The following is a 9,779-nucleotide window of genomic DNA, read 5'->3' on the forward strand; positions in this document are numbered from 1 at the left end:
GGAGGGAAAGGAGGAGGCGGCAGAGAAAAGGAAAGCGAAAGTAAGAGAGCCAGCCAGCCAGCCAGCCGGAGCGAGCCACTGAAGAGGTTGGTTGGTGCATGTATTTTCCTCTGCTTGGTGACTGTGATTTACTCTCCCTTGGTATCTTTGCAAAAAAAAAAAACCCATGCTCCTTTGGGCATGCTTTGATTCTGATTTTCTGCACGACAGGGGGTTGGACTGGATGGCCCTTGGGGTCTCTTCCAACTCTATGATTCTATGTTTCTCCTATGCTTTGTGACTATTATTATGCGGCTCCGCCCCCGGAAGGTGGAGGCTCCACCCCTGACATGTGGCCCCGCCTCCAGATAGTGGAAGCTCCGCCCTGGCATGCAGCTCCGCCCCAGAAGGTGGAAGCTCCACCCCCATGTACAGCTCCACCCCCGGAGGGTGGAAGCTCCACCCCCGGCTTCAGCCCCCCAGTTGTCTGAGGGACAGCAACCCGGCCCCCGGCTCAAAAAGGTTGCCTACCCCTGTTCTAGGCCTTTTGGGGGCAGGGGAAGGCCCATTCCCGCCAACCAGTGGCAAGGTTTTGGGCATTCTAGGCCTTTGGGGGGCTGGGGGAAGGGCCCATTCCTGCCAACCAGCGGCACCATTTTAGGCCTTCTAGGTGTCTGCTCTGAGACTAATCCATGTTGTGGCAACGGTGGTGGTGATGATATCAGCAAACTGGGCCCGCTCTCTGAAGGCAAGACAATGTGACTTTCCAATCCAGGACATAATGCCAACGTAGAGAGAGTTTTCTCACTGATGAATGCCCAGTGGACTGATAAGAGGAATAGATCAGCCTCGTCAGCTATGGGGGCCATTCTAGACATATAGTACAACATGGACAATGTAAGTTGCTCTGATTTTTTACAAACTCATGAGCAGTGAATAAAAATCAAAGTTGCTTGACCAAGTACACACTTCTGAGAAGTACTTGGTGTAAGAAACCTGAAACCAAGGGCAAATCCACTTCTTGTTAAACCACCTTGACATGTTAAATATGCATAGTGATGTTAAACCATGTTAAGTGTTAAACCCAAAGGGCTTGGTTCTGAAATAGGGAACTGAAATATGTAAGAAGCTATGTTAAATATATAACCATGTTAAATATTAACCCATGATAAGTGTTAAACCCCAAAGGGTTTTGGTTATGCAATAAGCCTCTGAAATATGCAAGAGGCCATGTTAAATAAAGCTATGTTAAATGCCCAAATGTGCTGTCATGTGTGTTTTGGAATTGGGGGGGCGTGTTTGGCCAGAAAGGGAAGTACATTTCTGCCATCTGTCTAGGAATAACGCCAAAATGTCCTCCATTTTGAGCATACCTAAGAAACATGCATTTATATTAATGCTTTTTTAAATTATTAATTTTTTTTTAGTTGTTTGCGTGTCCTCCATTAAAAAAAAATATCCTACACTTGGGGCTAAATTTTGTCCTACATTTTTTTACATTTGTCCCGGTTTGGAGGTTGACAGATATGGCAACCCTGGCTGCATAGACAGGTGGCGGTATGCCGCCCCTTTTTGCCCAGGATTGGGACTGCAGCAACTGCACACTCCCAAAGGAGAAAAAGAAGCCACAAAAAGCAGCTTCTTTTTAGCATCCTGGAAGGGGCATCATAGGCACAGCAGCGCACCATGACACCCCTTCCATGCTGCACCATTTGGTATGACTTGTTGCCACATGCTGAAGCAGCCTTCAATGGGACAATTCATAAAAGCACCGGACACTCTCCCTTTAAAATAATACATGGACATGGAAATGAAGGACAAAGAAACAGGGAAAAATACAAATAGAAAAGGGAAAGAAAGGGATATAGAGAAGACACTAGAGGAGGAAAGAAAAAGCGAAATAACACCTAAGATTAAACAAAGAACATTTCAGTGGAATCGAGAATTAGTTCGGTTCTGCGTTTTCTTTCTTAAATTAGATTATAAATTCTAAATCTAGATTGGACTGCCGCTTTTGGGGCAGTAAAGCTAAGGAAATGAATTTAGTAACATGGAATGTGAAGGGACTCAACTTAGGGGCAAAAAATGACATGTTCTCCGTTTTATTGAAAAGTTAAAAACAGACATTATATGCATTTAAGAGACCCATATCAACAAAAAGGGCATAAAATACTTTAAAAAAACAAAGTTGGGGTCAGTATATGTCTCTGTAGCAGAGAAAAGTGGATAGTGGGATCCAATGGCCTGCTGGACCCCAGAGACCTCTGGGAGCAACTTGTTGTCAAGATTGCAACAAGTTATCCCAGACAATGGAGAGGCTTAGCATCATTGAAGAAAAGATGTGAGCCCTTCTTGAAGTCACAAAATTTTGTGGCCTACTGGGACAAAAGCCTGCTTCCAAGTCCTTTATCTTTGACACATCCCTTGGACTCACGAAAAAGAAAACATCTAAAACACAGAGCAAAGACTGTCTGTTTATATGGAGAAAACAGCCTTTAGACTATCACCTCAGAGCAGATTTATGTCTAATTAATGAAACACAGGAACCGGGCATGCCATGACTTCATATATATATATATATTCTTTTAAGGCCCTCCATCCTTGCCAACTGTCATCTTCTGGCCTGGAGGGAGTGAAAGGACAGGCCCAGTGCCATCGGGCCTGGCCTCGATTAAGAAGAGCCCTCCCTCCAGTCCATCTGCCTTGGTCCAGACATCAGAGGGAGGGAAGAACTTCTGGACCTCATCCCCTTCCCCAAAACCATTCCCTTCCCCTTTTGTGTCGTGTCTTTTTAGGTTATAAGCCTGAGGGCAGGGAGCAGTCTAATTAAAATAATAATTGTTAGCCGCTCTGAGAGCCTTTAGGGCTGAAGGGTGGGGGATAAATACCGTAAATAAATTAAAGAAAGGAAGGGGTCGCTGAGTGTGTTAGTAATAAAATAAAATTTTTGGATGAGAATGCGTTTTACATAGGAGTGGAAATACATTTATGCGGTAAATTGTTTAATTGTTGGTATTTAGAAAATAAGGAAAATTTTTCCTTGGACCTTCAGTCTCCTGCGCCACTTGAACACCATCCCACCCACCAGTGGGGGGGGACGCAGGGGAGGGGGAAACGCCAGTGGGAGCGGCATCCCTTCAAAAGCCAGCCTCCTGGCTTCCTTGAACCCCAGGAAGTAGAAGATTATGCTATAAAGTCAAGGAATCATCAGTGCTGGCATTTAAAGAGGCTGCAAGATGGATACGAGCCAGGAGCCAATATTGAAACTCTTCAAGTTAAGACAGGTTTACCCTGAAGAGATGCGTTTCAGTTTCAACTACACTTGTACAGAACCCATAACATCTTTCCACTTTAATATAATGAAGGGTTCAACTGAAACCAATGTGACAACGGGTGTGACTGAGGTCCCCTTCAGTAAGGATACATAACCATCAACATCATTTAAAAAAAGGGGGAGAAATACAACTTTCCCAATAATAAACGTACCAATCAAACCTGATGGGAAATGATTTTGGGAAATCACTCCCAAACAGAAGTAACACCAGCATTTGAATAAAGGGCACACAACCAAAAAAAAAGAAAATGGGGGGAAAAAAAGAAAAGGAATTTTTTTTCAAGTTACAAGATAAAAATATTGGAACAAAACCAAGAAAAACTATAATACAGTGGACCCTTGTTATACGCTGGGGTTTGGTTCTAAGATCCCCCGTGGGTAACAAAATCCGTGGATGCTCAAAGTTTGATATTTGAAATTTATACGTTTTTTGAACATTTTCAAACTGTGGATGCTTGAATCCATATATAAGACTTGGAGATTGGAATGGGGTAATCAACTCAAGACCCATAGATCTTCACTAAAAGGGGAAAAAAGAGGTTACCAATATCAAGGGAATCTTCCAAAAATTGCGTTCGATTTGATGAATAGCTGTTCTAGAAGATGCCTGGAGGTACAAATATGGTAAAGGAAAGGGATACACTTTCTTTTCTGATAGTCATAAAACTATGTGGAGATTAGACGTTTATACTATGGAAAGCACTATTACAGGAAATAACAAGAATAGAAATACTCTCATAGACAACATCTGAACACAATCCAGTTCCATTAGAACTAAAAAAAAAAAGGGAACAGTACTGGAGGCTAGATGAAGATCTACTTAAAGATGAAGAAGTGATAAAAAAATTAAACAAGAAATAAAATGGTTTTTTACAGAAAACAAAGAGGATATTAATAAAGACTTACTATGGGACACAAGTAAAACAATTGTTAAGAGGACTATTTTTGAAAATAGGTGCAGAAAAGACAAAAGTCTAGAGAGTTTTTCTGTAGCGGTGTGTTAAAGGGGCAACTCTTGTGGCGGGCGACCCCATAAAGCAGGATATCAGCAGGCAAGGGTTTGGAGGACATCGTGGGACATCAGCCGTAGTGAGAAGGATGACTGGTCACAACAACAGGGAGAATCATCTGGGTCCGGGAGCGGAGATGAGGACCCTGGTGCAGTTGTGGTTTTAGAGAATATATTTTGGCTCCTGAGGGTGGCGTGGCTTGCTTCCCTCTGGGGCTTGGATACATCCTTCTGGGGCTGGCGCCGGCTTGGCATTGGCATCCCACGGGTGTACAGTCTAAGTTTTTAAAATCAATTCTTCATGTTCCTAAATGTATATCTAATGCCACTTTAAGGTTAGAGGCAGGCTCCCTGAGCATTGAGGCCAGAGTATGGATTTGCATACTTAATTACTGGCACAGATTAATCTTTGTACCAATTGGGTTTGTACCCCTAGTTTGGAGGATAAATTCAATTTTAAATGGAAACAAGCTGCGGCTAATAAAATGCAAGTGCTGGGTCTGTCCCTTGACAGCCTGTACAAGATGGGCTATGAACAAGCTAGATCAGTCATTAAACAACATATCTTTGATACTGAAAGGCAATCAGACCTGACTTGCTCTCCATCTTTTATTGCCAGTGTGCAGGATAACTATCTCAAGCACCCCTGGGCCTATTGACGTAGTTTAGAGTTGGCCAAGTATCGCCTGGATTTTACCCTGGCTCGATGCCACTGTCTCTCATCTACTGTACTTGAATGGCGATATTAAAAAAAATCTGTTTTTGAAGAGACATTGTCCCAGATTCTGGACAGATTGAAACTCTGGAACACATACTTTTTCATTGTATGATCTACAGAGACTTAAAAACTGACATTTCTCCAATGCTTCAGGATCAAGCAAGTGGCTCCAAAGCTTTTTATATTTTCTTAAATGTTATCAGATACTAGGCCCTGATATAATAAGGTTGCCAAATTTTGTGCTACAGCAATAAGTTAGAGGAATGATGCTGGCTAGAGGATAAATGCAGAACATATAGCTGCAATCCCTGTGAAACTTTTATCACTCAAAACATGACAGCTCTGACTAGTTTTAATATGCCATTTTATACTATATTTGTGTTTTATGTATATTTGTAACTATAACTTTTTTTCCAGATGTTTCTGGACAGAGGATAAATGAAATGCATATAGCTGTAAATCCCTGTGAGTCTTTTATCACTCAGACACATTGCTTCTCTGACAATTTTTTATGCTATTACATATGCATATATTTATGTTTTTGTATTTTTGTAAATATTTGTAACTCATATCTGATGTTTCCTGTGCAAATGTTACTGGTCTATGACTATAATAAACAATATCTAGCTAGACTTAGTATGGTCTCAGCTCAAAGGAGGACCAGGCACCACATACTTCTTTTGTGTGTGTGCTTGGTGTCTTCAAGCCATTTCTGACTTATGGTGACCCTAAGGCAAGGCTATCACGAGGTTTTCTTGGCAAGGTTTGTTCAGAGGGGGTTTGCCATGGCCTTCCCCTGAGGACGAGAGAGAGCTGACTTGCCCAATGTCACTCAGTGGGTTTCTGTGGCTGAGCTGGGAATTGAACCCTGGTCTCCAGAGTTGCAGTTTAACCACTATGCTATGCTTCTTAGTCAGGTTTAAAATGGAGGACGTTACTCCTGGAGAGAAGGTTGAAATGGAGGGTGTGTCCTAGAAATGGAGAGCGGGCAGTCACTTCTTTCCTTAGAGATCTTTAAATGGCAGCTGGATAGTCATCTGTTAGGGATGCTTTTATTGTGTATTCCTGAATGGCAGGGGGTTGGACTGGACTGCCTTCGGCATCTCTTCACACATTAGGATTCTGTGATTCAGAAAATGTAAACCTTGGTAATAGTTATCATTTTGGAGAACAGCTCCCTGTCCTCGGTGAGTCTTGAGTCCCCCCCAAAACGCCCACGTTTTCTGCTTGTCTGGAGAGTTACTGAGGAGAGTGGGAGAAGGGTAACAATATTTAAGATTGTTGTGTGCCTCCATGCCATTTCTGACTTATGGCGACCCTATCATGTGGTTTTCTTGGCAAGTTTCTCCAGAGAGGGTTTGCCATGGCCAGGTGACCAGATGTCTTTGCTTCAAAATTGCATAGAGCACAAATAGGAGATGTGTAGCCATGGGACAGATATAGGCCCGTCCTGGCTATTTTTGCAACCCCTAGCAAATAAAACAGAGAGTGGAGTGTCACTACTGGAACTTTTAAGGAACAGATATTCCTTAACCAACACCACTCCCATTTAGTATCAAAACTGGGTGCCAAACCCCTGGCAGAGACATGAATTTACATTATACTCTACAGAAAATAATGGAATAACCTTACCCACACAAAACATTCATGCTAGAATTAACAAAATGAAAATATCTTCCGCTTCAAAACTTTTCTTGTAACTGTTGAAAATTAGTAATGTATCCCATGTGACCAGATTAAACGTGGCAGCCTCTAATACAGCCTACAAATCCAATTATAAACCAAAACTAACTTATCTATCTAGGCATTTTTAAAGCGGCTAGATTAGTTGACTCCATAGCAAAACATTTGCATTGCTTAATATTGCTACATACTAAACATTCTCCATTTCGAAAAACAGTTCTCACACGCTCTGTGTTATTTGGCTATTGTCATTTTTCCAAACCAGACTTCCCTACTACATTAGTTATCCCAATTTCCAGTTTGCCAGTGTCCATATAGCAATAGACCTATCTGGACAACCTAAGCTTCTATGTAAAAGCCCTATGCTGTTGTGAATTTGATTTAGATCCGCTCTTCCTACAGACTTTATGCCAATTGCTCTGTAACTAGAAGGCTGTGTAAAATTAGACAGCCCCACACACTAAAACAGTATTTCTAGTCATTGGAATACCTGTGACTTTTAGATATCAGTGAAAACTGTTACTGTGATTGTGGAATATCTGTGATTCAAAATGTGATTTTCTGTGATTTCTGTGATCTGTACACTTCCAGCAGTGATGTGAAAAAGTAACAGTTCTGTGATTCTATACCAGGCGCCCCCCTCCATTGCACTTCCAAATGGCCCTCCATTTTGAGCCTGACCAAGCAGCAGCATTTGATGTTTTGTTGCCTTTTAGCTTTTGTTTTGGGCATGCCCTACATTTTTCCATGCATGTCCTTCATTTTGAGCAGAACCAAGAAGCATGCATTTATATTTATATTGCTTCTAGCTTTTATTTTTATCATGTCCTCCATTTTGAGCATGACCAAGAAGCAGGGATTTACATTTATATTGTTTTAATTATTATTTAGGAATTTATCAAATCGGAAGAATTTCTCTTAAATTCGAATGAAAAGAAAGTGGGGCCAGAACACATTCACTTAAAGTCGCTAGTTTTACGCAATTACATGAATGTGCATTGCATTCGAACTGGCTTCCCATTGCCCAAAAATAGCATGACATTGCCCGAATTTGCCTGTGGTAGTCTATCACGCAATAACATGAAACCACATGATTGCATTCGGACTGACTTCCCATTGCCCAAATTTGTGTGTAGTGGGTTATCACGCAATAACGTTAAACCCCATGATTGCGTTCAGATTGACCCCTGTGAATTTCAGTTCTGTGATTCTATTCCGTTGCCAATTTGGTGACTTTCACATGAAAATTTGAATTTTTAAGAGCTTTTGGTGCGATTTCGGTGTCTGGCTCTATTTCAGTGCAGATTTAGTGACTTTTGCACATTTCAGTTCCAGCCTGCTGAGAGCGAGGCTGGAGAGCCACCAGTCCTTTGGAGTCATCACACACTAACAGTTTTAAGCCAATCAGAGAGAGGAGAGTGGTCGAGCTCAGCTAGTCAGCAGACTCAGCACAACCAGGGGCAGGCGGACGCGCGGGAGGCAAGCAGGCAGGCAAGTGCTGCTGGGCTCCGTTGGCGGCTGCAGCTCTGAAGCTGTGGGTTGCAGCCTGTTGCACAGGTGGAGTGAGGGATCTCGGCTTGCTGTGCCTGTTTCCCAATTGCCTTAGGATTTCCAAACAAGAAATAAGTTTAAGGAACTCAAAGGCAATAGTTGACATTGTTATCATGGCTTGAGATGTGGTAATTAATGCATTAATTTATTGCTGTTGTGAACTGCCTTAGAGTGACATTTGAATTTCTGAGCTTGGGCAGAGTGCCCCAAGCCTACTTCTCAGGGTCATTGTTGTACTGTGAGGACCCGTTTGGGTTGACAGGAGGAGAATCTAGTGGAGGGAAAAAGTAGAAGAATACGAGATTATTCAATTAGGGCTATGTTTATTTGCAAAAGATCCACCATATTAACATTACGGGAATTTTCTGTCATGCATCATGCATCCCAGCTGTCTTTTCCCAGACTGCCATTGGCTACAGCCCCTAGCAATCAGTTGTTTGCAAATCTGTTTGAGTTCCTCTCTGCTTCTATACTGGTTCATATGTAAAGATGGATGCTAATTATTGCAAGCAATGTGATATCTAAAGAATAAGACACAGTTCTCTCAAAGAAACTTGTGATGCCTACGAAAGGAAATCAAAAAGGAACAACATGGAGAAGGAGGTCCTGAAGAAACAAGTTGAGGTCCTGAACCAGCAAAGCAAAGGTCTTCAAACAACCTAGCTGTAAAATCAAGAAAGCCACCTTGCAATGAAAATTAATTTTTTAAAAAAGTCTATCCTTTGATAATTTGGCATATTTTAGAGCCATTCCTAATATAGCTCTGGGATTGTTTTCAATTGTGAATTTTTATTTTTATGTTATTTTATTGTTATACTTTCGCTGTAATCTGCCTTGATTCCCTTGGGAAAAGCTAGAATATAAATAAATAATAGCAACAACAATTTTGTTTTTCAGCTGTGGGGCAGAGAACACTCCCACAAAAACGTATTGTCATGTCTGCAAAAAAAAATCGTTCCAACGTTATTAATTGATAATTTTATTATTATTATTCTTTATTTTTATAGCAATGTAAATAATAAATAGATAATAATAAATAAATTTAATTGCTATATATACTTGACTACAAGTCAACCTCATGTACAAGTCGAGGGCAGGTTTTGCGAGACTTGGGATTGCTCTGACCAAAAATCCACAACAACTTAATGTAAAACAAAAAGTTTATTGCAAAGAATAAGGTAGAAGCACCCGGGACCACGTCTTTGCAGAATCTGAGGCACACAAAGGGGAAGCCTTAATTTAAACAGATCACGGACCCCACCCTTTTTTTCCTTTCCCTCCTAGGTTCACCCCCCCCCCTCAGCAGAGGTTGAAGTCCTACATCAAAGCAGTCATAGAATCATAGAGTTGGAAGAGACCACAAGGGCCATCCAGTCCAACCCCCTGCCATGCAGAAAATCCAAATCCAAATCCAGTCTTTTATATGGATGGGATCACCTAGAGTACTAGTTCTCTAACTCCCATTTATTCCAACCAAACGTTAGACATAAGTGGACTTGGACTTC

This window comes from Sceloporus undulatus, chromosome 2, assembly GCF_019175285.1.
Source record: "Sceloporus undulatus isolate JIND9_A2432 ecotype Alabama chromosome 2, SceUnd_v1.1, whole genome shotgun sequence".
Lineage (NCBI taxonomy): Eukaryota > Metazoa > Chordata > Lepidosauria > Squamata > Phrynosomatidae > Sceloporus > Sceloporus undulatus.